Here is a 13822-nt window from a genome sequence, read left to right on the forward strand (position 1 = left end):
AAACCTTACCGGTGACTGTATGTATTAGCCACCCACACTCCTCTGCTGAAATGCAAATACACTGTCCGCTTTAATGGTACATATAGTCTTGAATAATCTAGTCCATACTATGAATCATAAGGTATCTCACTGTGCAAAGTAGAGCTGTAATCGGGCCTTAAAAGTTGGGCCTGACAGGACACGAGCCCGACAGGTTTCAGCCTGAACCCGACAAGTACATTTTGATTGACAGCTTTTTAAAAGCCCAAACCCGTTTACAGCCCGACATTATTCAAATGTGCGCACACACACAGCTCTTTTTCCTTGTGTCAAGGATGAGTCATTTATACATGTTTTAACATAATTTATTCATAACCAACCTAGACTACACCTCTTGGAAGTTGGAATAAAGAAATAAAATAAGTCCTCTGTGACATCGTAACATCTCAGCACTCTAAATAGACATGAGCTCATTTAGCCTATAAAAAGACCAACGCACCAATAAAAACGAGTTTTTAAAAAAAAATTAAATTAAGATACATTTTTAATTAAGATGGGTATTTGGCAATAACGAAATTAAGATAAAGGCTCCGCCGGATTTTCTTTCGCCAGCAGCTGACATTTAATAAAAGAATAATGCCAACATTAGCGTATATTCTCACAGAGATTAGGCTAATCCTACATGTTTTTGTGGAGGAAAATGATTGAATCCACTGTAGATGTCTTCAGCGCGTTCCCGCGCTCACTGATGGTGCGTCATTATTCACTCATTATTCTCATTATAAACATGGTAAAAACTTTTCCACACCCAAGACTTTGCTTTAGTTGCTGGTGCAGCCAAAACGTAATCGCCAGAACCAAGCCTCCGTTACACCTACTCAGCTACTCTCGTGCTAATCGAAACACATCACATGACCGCTTGTTTACCTCCCAAACCGGAGGGCAAGCCCGAGCCAGCGTAAAATTATATAAATTAAGCCCGAACCTGACCGAACCCATCGGGTCCTATCGGTTCCCGTCGGGTTCGGACAAAGATCGTCAGCTCTAGTGCAAAGTCTCTGCAGAGCCGATCACCTTTTATACAGACACATGACTAGTTCTGCCATGATCTACTTTTGCATGTTTCCAGTTTGGGACTGTGGCCATCAAAAAAATTTCTCCATTGGACGGCTCTTCAAAGATTTTAGTTTCCTCTCCTAACGTCACAATGAGTTTTGCTGGGAATTTGAGGCCGCATCTTATGCTTCTTTCCTTACATTTATTCCTCACACCGTTAAATCTGTGCCTCTTCTTCACTGTTGCCGTTGTCAAGTCTGGATAGATCTGCACTGTGTAACCTTTAAAACAGAGAGGAGCCTTCTGTCTTGCTAGGCGCAGCACTAGCTCTTTCACTTGGAGGTGGTGTAATGTAGCTATGATCGCTCGTGGCCTGTTGCCGGAGGCTGACCTCGCGCTTCTGTGAGCCATGTCAATTTGTATTGGTTTCTCAAAGTTCTCATGCCCAAGTAGCTCTGGAAGGAATGAACTGACAAACTCGGAAGGCTTCCCGTTCTTTGTCTTCTCTTTAATTCCCATTATGCAAATATTATGCCTCTCTTCCACTCCCCTCTCCGGTTTCTTAACTTTATTTGACTTCGTCATGTTGCGCTATAAACCCTAATAGCTTCAGCCACAAAGCACAGTTAATTAAATTTAGGACATTTTTAAGTATTGAATCGGAGCCAAGAAAAACACATCTATTCCACGCGATTGTTGATTGCCACTAGTGCTTTACCTTAGACCCGCCCTGAGTGAGCTGTGCACAGTCCACCATTGTTTTGATGCTGGATCAGGGAAGAATGACTCCTTAGCGACTGATTGGGGTGTTTTGTTGTTAGATATGAACATAGCAGTCGTCATTTACTACCGACATCTGAGCTGCTGAAGACGCAGTGGATTACGAGAATGTTCATGCGAATCATTCGTGATCCAGCTTCACCTACAGAAGAAGTGAGCATAAGGTTTGTTTTTATGAATCTTTTAAATTAATCCTGTTTTAAAGTGTTAGCATTTTGTAACAAGGTCAACCTTTGGATAAACAACTCAACTAAGGTTTGTTTAAATAAATCCCCAATTTTTTTATGGTTTTGGTTTTTTATGGTTTAAGCACCACAGTCACCTGCAGCACCATGGAGAGCACCATCAGAGGACACAAGGTCTGGGTGAAACAGTGGTGTTCAGGACCAAGGACAGCTCTAACACAGGTGTGCAGCATTCCCCTCTGACAGGCAGCCTCAGCTGCAGGCTGTTGGGCCCAATTAGTAATCTCATAAAAGTGAACAAAGAAGCCACAGTAGAGAGAGAAGCAGGGGAAGCATTTAAGCCCAGCCAGCCCAACTACCCTCTTGAAGATAGAGGCTTAAGCCTGGTTCACACGGGACGATTTTAAAATTGTCGGCAGATTTTCCAAACCTGAGAGACCCCACACACGGCGATAAAAAATCACGGGTCTAACAGTTTTGGTCGTACAGTGTGTGGTGTGCAGCCACACGACAAAATCAACACATCACACACGAACCGATTTGACTCCCGAGCATTCCCAGGTCAGACGGGATATCTCGCAAAATCCCTCGAGATCAAACGTGACTTCAGAGTAAACAATCATGGCGGACGAAGAGGATGCAGTGGCCATAGTTTGTGCTTTGTTTGTAACCGAAAAAAAAACATAAGAAAAACAAGAAAAGGCGATGGTCAAAGAAGTGGAGACAAAGTCCTCCATCTCCGACGTCCATCGGACTTTCTGGTGTGCCATGCCGCCAGCTGTTTTGATTTTGTTTCCCGTTAGTTCCTCGTCACCTCGTCACCTCACTTTCTGATTGGCTACACGCCACAGTCCACAGGCTGCGTGATCGTTTGTCCTCGGAGGACACCACAGACGAGAAGAAATCGGGCCAAATAAATCCAACATGTTGAATATCCCCGATTTGAGATCGGAGCGGTCCAGACGTCCTTCCGAGCAGAGGAGAGCAGTCTTAACACATCACACACGGCAGGAATATCTGATCAGATTATTTTACGATAATCGGGGCATCCTTAAGATTGTCGGAAGGTGTCAATCGGGGCTAAAATCGGCCTAATTATCCTGCCGTGTGAACCAGGCTTTAATTGACGGCGTGAGTAAAGTGAATCTCCTTGACTAATCCTACACCTCTTCTGCCTCTTTTCCAGAAGTAAATTGATGCAAAAAGGAGCAACCTGAGAAAGAAGTACCTAAGTTCAAGTTTTCTCCCCTTTACCCTTAACCCTGCTTTATGACAAATAAAGAACTTTAAGTTTGCTCCAGTGAAGTTCGGCCTGGTGAATGATTTACTTTGAACCCCAGAGCTAACCCTCTCAGCCTTGTGTGTGAAGTTTACATAACCAAGCAAGAGTTGAACATCTAACCATGCAAAAAAATAAATAAAAAAATTATTCACACAAAAACCCAATAAATAAATTCATAATACAAAATTCAACCTTGTGGTTCACACAATTCATCAAAAGCAAATTACATGCAAAAGATAGCTCAACTCTGCTTAAACACTAATCCTATTGCGTCCATGTAAAATACATAAACAATGGGGGAAACAAACAAAATAGAAAAAAGAAAAAGAAAACTAGTCCGCCAAAAGGGCCGTTCCCATTTCTTTCGGCCCACTTACCAGTTGAAGTACCCAGGCAGATTAGACAATAAACCCAAAACCAAACATTCAAACCAAAAAGGTAAACTGAAACACAAATATAACAAGAGCAACAAATGGGCTCCGTGGAGCTATGTCAAAGATCCAACATACGGTATATGCAAACCCCTCGCCTATGAAACAATAGGCTCCATAGAGCAATCTCAGAGACCAAAGAAAATTCACCTGTGAACCTCTCTCAAACTAACAGTAAGAGTGTCTGTCTATTTCCCCCAGCCAGAAACAAACACACATACCATTCTCGTTCCTACCACTGATCTTTATACATTGCTAACCACACCCCCTTAATTCATGACTTTACTCCCCAGATATCACCTGCTACAATTTTATATCTAAACAGTTGGTCAGATACTAAAATCCTGGTCATCCTGAAGTATCTATACAGTTCAAGTGACAGTCTAAAATAGTTTATTTAATTTTCAATCAGGCAAAAGTGCACTTTAAGGATGAAAAAGTGGCATAGATTTTGAAGCTCATTTTCTTATATTTCACATCACTAGAAACTTCGCTGGCTTAACGAATGCATAAAATAGATCAAATGGACAAAAACCAATGCAAGTTCATCGTAACCATTGTTTTAAGGTTGAGGTGCAACTGCTAATGTTAGCTTCCTCTCAGCCTGTCCTTTACTAATGCAGCATCTAGTTGACAAAATAATTACTTTATAATGATATGAAAACATTCACTGTTGTGTACTGTATACAGACCATTTTACTGGCTGCATCTAAAGTCACACACTCTTGAGTAGGTGTTTTTTAAAATAAATAATTATTTCACGACCACTGAAAGAGTGTTTTATGTAGTATGAATGTGTGTTGTATGGATGTAATCTGGACAAACTACATTTGCCATGTTGTCACTGTGATGTATTTTATATTGCAATAGGTAGCACTTCATTGTTAATGTTGAATCAAGACTAGCAAGTACATAATTTGCTAACAAAAATCAGGGGAGGTGGACATGTTGGGGCAGTGTCCAAGGAAGATCATTGGGGTGGAGGGATATATGGGGTATGGAAGAGAATAGGATAAAATTCCTCCTGTGCTCCACATACGATGTCCTACTAACGCCAGTGAATCTCCGTCGTTGAGTGCTGGTTGAGAGCCCAAACTGCACATTGTGTGGGAAACAGGCAAGCCTTGAACATGTGTTGTCATCATGTCAAGCTAGTCTGGCTGATGGCAAGTTCAAATGGAGGCACGACCAGATACTTGCCAAGCTGGCTACAGGCCTGGAGGAAGAGAGAACTTGCCAGTGGAAGTAGGCTGCCGAGGAATTCCTGGGCAGTCACTTTGGAGTGCTTTTTCCAGACTTGGAATAAAAGGTCCCAGCAGGAGACGGCTCGTGGCGAATTTCACAAAAAGAGCAGAGACAGCATCGAGGTGGCTGTGACTGAAGAGTGTGAGCGATGGAACAGCCCACCGGGTAGGAAGGGAATATAAAAGAGCACTGGTTGTGGAGTCCAAGGGGCCGAGGGGGCCGCCCCAGGATGCTGGGGTTAGCTGTCAAGCCCTCTGGAGGTGTTGTGGGTTAACACTGTTGAAGGAGGTTACCCACCTGATGACCCAAAGAAAGCACCTTGGGCCCACACCACAAAGCTCAGTAGGTTGGACTTATAATGCACGAGTGTTGACCATCACCTCAAATAGGCGGCTGGGACTTTACCCAGCCATTGAGGTGAGAGTGATGATCCTATCATATTTCAGACTATTTAAATGGTATTTTCGATTTAATATATTCTATTTTATTATGTATTAACTAAGACCTCTGTGCCTTCAGTAATGCCAAATGGCCCTTTTGTTATGGAAGATATGTTTGGTACAGGAAATAAGAAGTCTTTGATCATTTTCAATCTACAAAAAAAGAAGAAAAAAAAGGTTAAAAGGTACGTGCTGGCACAAAGTTTCTTAGTAACTGCCAGTAAATGTGTGATTCTAAAAATAAGATTGATGTAGATGAAGCAATTAGTCAGCAGAGAAGACAGTAGTGCATAAGTGTTTGCTTAATACTTTGTTTTTCTGTTGTTTATTGTTGCAACATAGGCTTATTGGAAATACATCAGTGGTTTTCAAGTTTTTTTAAGAGCAACCCTTTTTTTCTTTTTAATATGACGCAACCCATACATACATGCTTACACACAAACATACACTATATATATATATATATATATATATATATATATATATATATATATATATATATATATATATATATATATATATATATATATATATATACTGACTGACTGTCAGTATATATAAATACTGACTCTTTGCATAAATGTCATGTAATTGTCAGTACAAGTGTTTGTAATTATATTTCAGTACATAACAGAAACAACTGAAACAAAGATCTAAAAGCAGTTTAGCAGCAAACTTTTTGAAAACGAATATTTATGTAATTCTCAAAACTTTTGGCCACGACTGTATATATATATATATATATATATAATATCTTTTTCAGGACCTCTGCAATTCGACTGGGCATGCTCTCAATCAACTTCTGGGCCAAATCCTGACTGATAGCAACCCATTCTTTCATAATAACTTCTTGGAGTTTGTCAGAACTAGTGGGTTTTTGTTTGTCCACCCGGCTCTTGAGGATTGACCACAAGTTCTCAATGGGATTAAGATCTGGGGAGTTTACAGGCCATGGACCCAAAATTTCAACATTCTGGTCCCCGAGCCACTTAGTTATCACTTTTGCCTTATGGCACGGTGCTCCATCGTGCTGGAAAATGCATTATTCTTCAATTCTTCAGGGCAGAATTGTGAGTGAGCCCACTCCCTTGAATGAGAAGCAAAGCCACACACATGAATGGTGTCAGGATGCTTTACTGTTGGCATGACACAGGACTGATGGTAGCGCTCACCTTTTCTTCTCCGGACAAGCCTTTTTCCAGATGCCCCAAACAATCGGGAAGGGGCTTCATCGGAGAATATGACTTTGCCCCAGTCCTCAGCAGTCCATTCACTATACTTTCTGCAGAAGATCAATGTGTCCCTGATGTTTTTTTTGGAGAGAAGTGGCTTCTTTTCTGCCCTTCTTGACACCAGGCCATCTTCCAAAAGTCTTCGCCTCACTGTGCATGCAGATGCGCTCACACATGCCTGCTGCCATCCCTGAGCAAGCTCTGCACTGGTGGCACTCCGATCCCGCAGCTGAATCCTCTTTAGGAGACGATCCTGGCGCTTGCTGGACTTTCTTGGACGCCCTGAAGCCTTCTTTACAAGAATTGAACCTCTTTCCTTGAAGTTCTTGATGATCCTATAAATTGTTGATTTAGGTGCAATCTTAGTAGCCACAATATCCTTGCCTGTGAAGCCATTTTTATGCAACGCAATGATGGCTGCATGCGTTTCTTTGCAGGTCACCATGGTTAACAATGGAAGAACAATGATTTCAAGCATCACCCTCCTTTTAACATGTCAAGTCTGCCATTCTAACCCAATCAGCCTGACATAATGATCTCCAGCCTTGTGCTCGTCAACATTCTCACCTGAGTTAACAAGACGATTACTGAAATTATCTCAGCAGGTCCTTTAATGACAGCAATGAAATGCAGTGGAAAGGTTTTTTTGGGATTAAGTTAATTTTCATGGCAAAGAAGGACTATGCAATTCATCTGATCACTCTTCATAACATTCTGGAGTATATGCAAATTGCTATTATAAAAACTTAAGCAGCAACTTTTTCCAATTTCCAATATTTATGTAATTCTCAAAACTTTTGGCCACAACTGTATATATATATATATATATATATATATATATATATATATATATATATATACAGAAATTACCCAAAGAGGGAATATTTAATCATTTAAAGGTAACCTTTACTAGAATTAATTTAAGTTATCTAGACAATCTGTTCATCCTGCGAACTGGATGCTAGACTTCCTTATCAAAAAACAATAAAAATATCCTTCTTACAAACTCCAAGAAATATTAATCTTCTGATCAGGGAAAACAATATTTCCTGTGTCTGTGCTATTTAGAATACTGAAATTAATTCCAAGAAAACAAAGCTTTGTAGCTTAGATCACACGATTCAGGGACTTTGCGATTTTGGTGAGCAATAAAACAGGTTCAATTCAAGCAAAATATTGTATTTAATAAAAACAGTCTAAAGAGTACATAACTACAATTCACACAGAGTAAATATGAGTATATAGCAAAACAAACAGTACAATTTAAACAAGATAATCGAAAGAGAATAGTAATGAGATAGAGAGGGAGAAAAACGAGAGAGAGAGAAAGAGTGAAGGCAGATCTCAGAGTGACAATTTTCAAACAGTTAACTTTGCAAGAGACCCCAAGTCATTAGATAATTCCGCAAAAAGTGATTGTTGCTACATATTTTATGGTGGAGTTATTTTGGGCAGCATTCAAACTTTGATTTTGTGAGCAATATTCATATTCATATTCATGTGTATTTTTGGGTATTGATATTATGCACGCGCATTTTTGAATTGCGAGTTAAGTCGCGCTTCGAGCGAACTTACTCGGCACAAAAGCCAGCTGTGCAGCACATTAACAGTTTCTAGAAATACCTTACAGTATAGTCACTGTTATTTTGCTAAAAGTACACTGCAGTATAATATTAAATGTCCTGTTAAGAGAAGACCAAGATCTCTCTGCAGTGAGAACATTTTAATATTAATAAACCGCCTATTAAAGACGAAGAAATCTCTTTTTAGTGCGAGACGTAAACCTGATCAGAGCGATGTTCCTCTGATTCAGTAGTAAAAAGGCCTCGTAATTACATAATGTTATTGAATTCGTGGTTAACCAAAGTGATATTCAAAAATAAACGGTAAACTCCTGGTTAAACATTGGCTTAGCTACCCAATTTTAAACCTAAAACATTTAAATCATAAGGGCTATTTTGATAAATGTGTATGGGAAACCTTTGTCTGTTTGTTATTTGTGACTTGTTGCAGAAAATCAGCGCGTGTTCCGGATGGATATGTCGAAGGCAGGAGGGGGAGAAGTCGTCGCCCGGGACCCGGCTCGAGTCCTCCACTGTGGATGCACCCAGGGTCCGTGGTGTCCCGGCGACGCAGTGAAGGACATCTGGGAAGATCGCGTCCTGGGTGCACCGGGCCTGTGCAGAGAAACACACGGAGTAGACGTGGTGGGACTGTTAGCAGCACGCTGTATACTTACCCCGGACTTGTGAGCGCGGCTCTCCGCTCTCTCAGCTGGGCCTGCCTCACCTCCAGGTCGCGAATCTGCTTCCCCACGGCCTCGAGCTCGAGCTGCACAGAGTGGAGACATTCATCCGCCATTAAAGCAAGTAACAGTGAGTACAGCAGTCCTATTGGGCCTGGTTGGCTTGTGGGACTCCTGAGGCAGCTGACAGGTACCGGCAGGCCAAGCGGACTGCAGCCCGGGTGGTTGTGGAGGCAAAAACTCGGGCCTGTGAGGAGTTCGGTGAGGCCATGGAGAAGGACTATCGGTCGGCCTCGAAGAGATTCTGGCAAACCGTCCGGCGCCTCAGGAGAGGGAAGCAGTGCCCTACCAATGCTGTTTACAGTAGAGGTGGGGAGCTGTTGACCTCAACTGGGGATGTCGTTGGACGGTGGAAGGAATACTTCGAGGATCTCCTCAATCCCGCTGTCATGTCTTCCATTGAAGAAGCAGAGGCTGAGGGCTCAGATGTGGACTCGTCCATCACCCAAGCTGAAGTCACCGAGGTAGTCAAGAAACTCCTCGGTGGCAAGGCACCGGGGGTGGATGAGATCCGCCCTGAGTACCTCAAGTCTCTGGATGTTATGGGGCTGTCTTGGCTGACACGCCTCTGCAGCATCGCGTGGCAGTCGGGGACGGTGCCTCTGGGATGGCAGACCGGGGTGGTGGTCCCTCTTTTTAAGAAGGGGGACCGGAGGGTGTGTTCCAACTACAGGGGGATCACACTTCTCAGCCTCCCTGGGAAAGTCTATGCCAGGGTACTGGAGAGGAGAATCCGGCCGATAGTAGAACCTCGGATTCAGGAGGAACAGTGTGGTTTTCGTCCAGGCCGTGGAACACTGGACCAGCTCTATACCCTCTACAGGGGGCCAGTCCACATGTGCTTTGTGGATTTGGAGAAGGCATTCGACTGTGTCCCTCGCGGCGGCCTGTGGAGGGTGCTCCGGGAGTATGGGGTCCGGGGCCCTTTGCTAAGGGCTATCCGGTCCCTGTACGACCGGAGCAGGAGCTTGGTTCGTATTGCCAGCAGTAAGTCAGACTTGTTCCCAGTGCGTGTTGGACTCCGGCAGGGCTGCCCTTTGTCGCCGGTTCTGTTCATGATTTTTATGGACAGAATTTCTAGGCGCAGCCATGGGCCGGAGGGGGTCAGGTTTGGTGACAACATGATTTCGTCTCTGCTCTTTGCGGATCATCAAGCCAGGACCTTCAGCATGCACTGGGACGGTTTGCAGCCGAGTGTGAAGCGGCTGGAATGAGAATCAGCACCTCCAAATCCGAGGCCATGGTCCTCAGTCGGAAAAGGGTGGCTTGCCCACTTCAGGTTGGTGGAGAGTTCCTGCCTCAAGTGGAGGAGTTTAAGTATCTTGGGGTCTTGTTCACGAGTGAGGGAAGGATGGAACGGGAGATTGACAGACGGATCGGTGCAGCTTCTGCGGTAATGCGGTCGATGTACCGGTCTGTCGTGGTGAAGAAATAGCTGAGCCGCAAGGCGAAGCTCTCGATTTACCGGTCAATCTACGTTCCTACTCTCACCTATGGTCATGAGCTTTGGGTCATGACCGAAAGGACAAGATCCCGGATACAGGCGGCCGAAATGTGCTTACTCCGCAGGGTGGCTGGGCAATCCCTTAGAGATAGGGTGAGAAGCTCAGTCACCCGGGAGGAGCTCAGAGTAGAGCCGCTGCTCCTCCACATCGAGAGGGGTCAGCTGAGGTGGCTCGGGCATCTGTTCCGGATGCCTCCTGGACGCCTTCCCGGAAAGGTGTTCCGGGCGCGTCCCACTGGGAGGAGACCCCGGGGAAGACCTAGGACACGCTGGAGAGACTATGTCTCCCGGCTGGCCTGGGAACGCCTCGGTGTCCCCCCAGAAGAGCTGGAGGAAGTGTCTAGGGAGAGGGAAGTCTGGGGTTCTCTGCTTAGACTGCTGCCCCCGTGACCCGGCCCCGGATAAGCAGAAGAAGATGGATGGATGGATGGATAGTGACGGAGCTCAAACGCAGTACAGCCGCCAACAACAAACAGGAAGTGACGTCTTGTGAAAGGTAGCAGGCTTAGCCCCTTTATTCTCTTCCTAACACTTCCAGCATTCATAATTATTCCATTTCATTGCAGACCAATTTATTTGGGATTTTGTTTTCACTGTGCTCTTTCCTATCTTCACCTTTTTTGTGCTGTTGTGATTTTGTTTCTTGGAGTTCACAGAGAGACCCCAAGGAAAGCTAAGTAGTAGAGCGACAACCGAGCAGGCGGTGTCACAAGGTGACCCACGAGGCTACCACCTGTCAAAGTCTCTATTTTGGGTCGACCCGTAATTGGACCCGCCTAATTGTCTGCATCAGTTAACTGAAATTCTTATAGACGGCATAGCCCGTACGATAGCTCGTTAGCCAGAGAACAAACTTGCATTGGCATCTTTGTGTATGTGCTGTGTTTCCCTCGCCTTCAGTGAGCCAGGATGTCTCATTCATCAAGTCCCTTAGGATCAGCTAGCGACATGGCTGGAAGCAATGCCGACCCCCTTCCTGCCCAAGGACGCCAGTGACTGCAGCACTTGAGCCAAAAACAACAGGACACTGAGCTGGACCAGCTGATGGCACACGATCCGACCCAGAGTTACACCCACAAAGAACTCGCCAGGATCACCAGGACCCTATCTCACCTCCTCGTCGCCCAGGCACGGCTCAGCGAAAGGAGCAACCTCGACCTGGAGCAGGAAGTCACGGCTCTAAAATTTCAAGCAGAGGAAGCCCGAAAGAATCAGGCTCACACCCAGAGCCATCTAGATAAGCTACTTCTCCAGAACCAAGACCAGCGCGAGAAAGAGGATGCCACTGATCCAGGGCTACAGGAGGAAGTAGAAAGACTTCAAAATGCCCTGGAGAATCTTCGTCTGGACACAGACCAAAGAGAAATTTGGAGAGAGAAGCCCAAGAGGAACTTGAGGCAAAGCTCCGACAAGGTGAAGCCCTCCTTGCAAGGGTGGAAATCGGACTGAAAGAAAGAGATGCTAAAGCTAAGGCCTATGAAAATCACCTGAAAATGGCCCAAGCTGAAATCCATGACCTTACGCAGCGTAGAGACTTTCTAAAAGATGAACTTGACATTGTTCACAGAGAACTGAAACATTCTTATAGACTGCAAAGTGAACAGAAAGAGGAAACACACTCAACAGAGTTTCCCCTGGCCAGTGGGCCCAAGCCTTTCAGCCAAGAACTTAGAGTGGAAAAAGGGGGTGAAAGCCCACTTTTCAAAATGTCACCAGCTAGCCTCAACAAACCCCCGTCAGTAGCGGAGGAGGGAAAACCCTTCCAGAAAGTCCTAGTCACCAGCCACGGACACATAGCTCCCAAAGAACTGGACAAGCTGGCTAGAAACATCCCTATGTTCAAGCCAGATCCTGCAGGAGGCCATGATATTCACACTTACTCACAAGACATAGACTTTCACTTACAAACTGTTGCCAACGTAACCACTTGGGACAGATTGTAGCTGCTCAGAATTACGTCCAGTCTTGAGGTACGCAGTTTCTTAGACCGTCAACCAGATTCTGTCAAAACGGACTACCAGCAACTGCGAAAAGCTTTGGTGCGTGAATTCTCTGATCCAGAATCAGACCAAGGGCTAGTAACCGCAATGGACCTCAAGCAAGGTCGACTTGAAACCCCACCGAATTTCTACAACCGACTGCGACGTGCCTACTTCGGAGCACGAAATGAACCAGGCATGGAGGAAGACATTAACTTCCGAACTTTGTTTCTTTGAAACCTCCATCCAACTGTAAGCCACCATTTGGGAGTGTTAGTGTGCCTGCGTAGCATGTCAACGCAACAGTTACGCGACTTAGCCCATAAGGCTTACACCAAACAAAAAACTGTGTCGGAAAAGACTGTAAAACACCCAACTATTTGCCCTGTCTCTGAGTCCTATTCAGAGTTGACCGTAGAGGGTGCCCAACAGCACCACAGTTATAGACCCGGCAACCGAGAGTCAAGACCATTCCAAGCCAGCAGAGGGCAGCGCGGTCATGGTGGTGCCCGTCCGAGGCACCAGAACGACCACTCTGGAGGATCCCCAAAAGGGGGGTGCCACCTGGGAAGCGGGCCGGCGACCCAGAAGGAGTCGACCTCCAACCTGCAGAACACCAAGCCCAGAGAGCCGGGAGGGAGGAACACTCTTGACGTGATGCTTGGAAGCTCAAGGCTGAAACCACATCTAACAGGAAAAGTGCAGCCACGTCCAAAGCTGCAGAACTCCTGAATGTACTGAAAGAGTTCCTTCAAAAGAAACCTCGCAAGGAAGACAAGAAGGATGAACCAGACACAGCATGACTAAACCTTATGCCTGAAACCAACGCATTCCCGACATTTCCGCAACTGAACCAAGCACCCAGAACACTGTTTTCAACCACAAACTATTGAATTAGCTGTTGCATCATCAAACGACAGCAACACCCACTCAGTCCAGCTGACGTCTGCACCTCCTGACCAAGAAAGCATCATCCCTCACACTGAGGTACCAGAAAGTGCTGTTTTGGTTATCTGTACCCACAACGAAACACACAAGACATACCATAACTGCTTATCGATCAACACACAAGCCCCAACACCAAAACTCCTGGGGAACCTGATCGAGAACGGAGTGGCTCGGAAACTCTACCTAACCATCACCTTAGAAAAGGAAATGAGACTCGAAGCTATTGTTGACACAGGCTCCGACCTCATGTTGATTTCTGCTCAACTATTTGAGAAGCTCAAATTTGAAGCTCAGAGACAGAATCAAACTCTTAAGTTTCACACTTGTGAGCTGAATGTGCAGTCATACAGCCAAAATGACATCCAGCTTAGAAATGTAGCTCCCATTTACCTGACTATCGGTCCTATGAGTCTAGGACATCCTATTTATGTCTCAGCAATGTACACTTATTCATTT

General features: G+C 44.8%; 1 pseudogene; it reads left to right on the forward strand.

Annotated features, from left to right (window-relative positions):
* The first annotated feature begins 1923 nt into the window (after positions 1-1923).
* Positions 1924-13150, forward strand: LOC132127036 (uncharacterized; annotated as a pseudogene).
* The last annotated feature ends 672 nt before the right edge of the window (positions 13151-13822 follow it).

This window comes from Carassius carassius, chromosome 45 (genome assembly GCF_963082965.1).
Source record: "Carassius carassius chromosome 45, fCarCar2.1, whole genome shotgun sequence".
Taxonomy (NCBI): domain Eukaryota; kingdom Metazoa; phylum Chordata; class Actinopteri; order Cypriniformes; family Cyprinidae; genus Carassius; species Carassius carassius.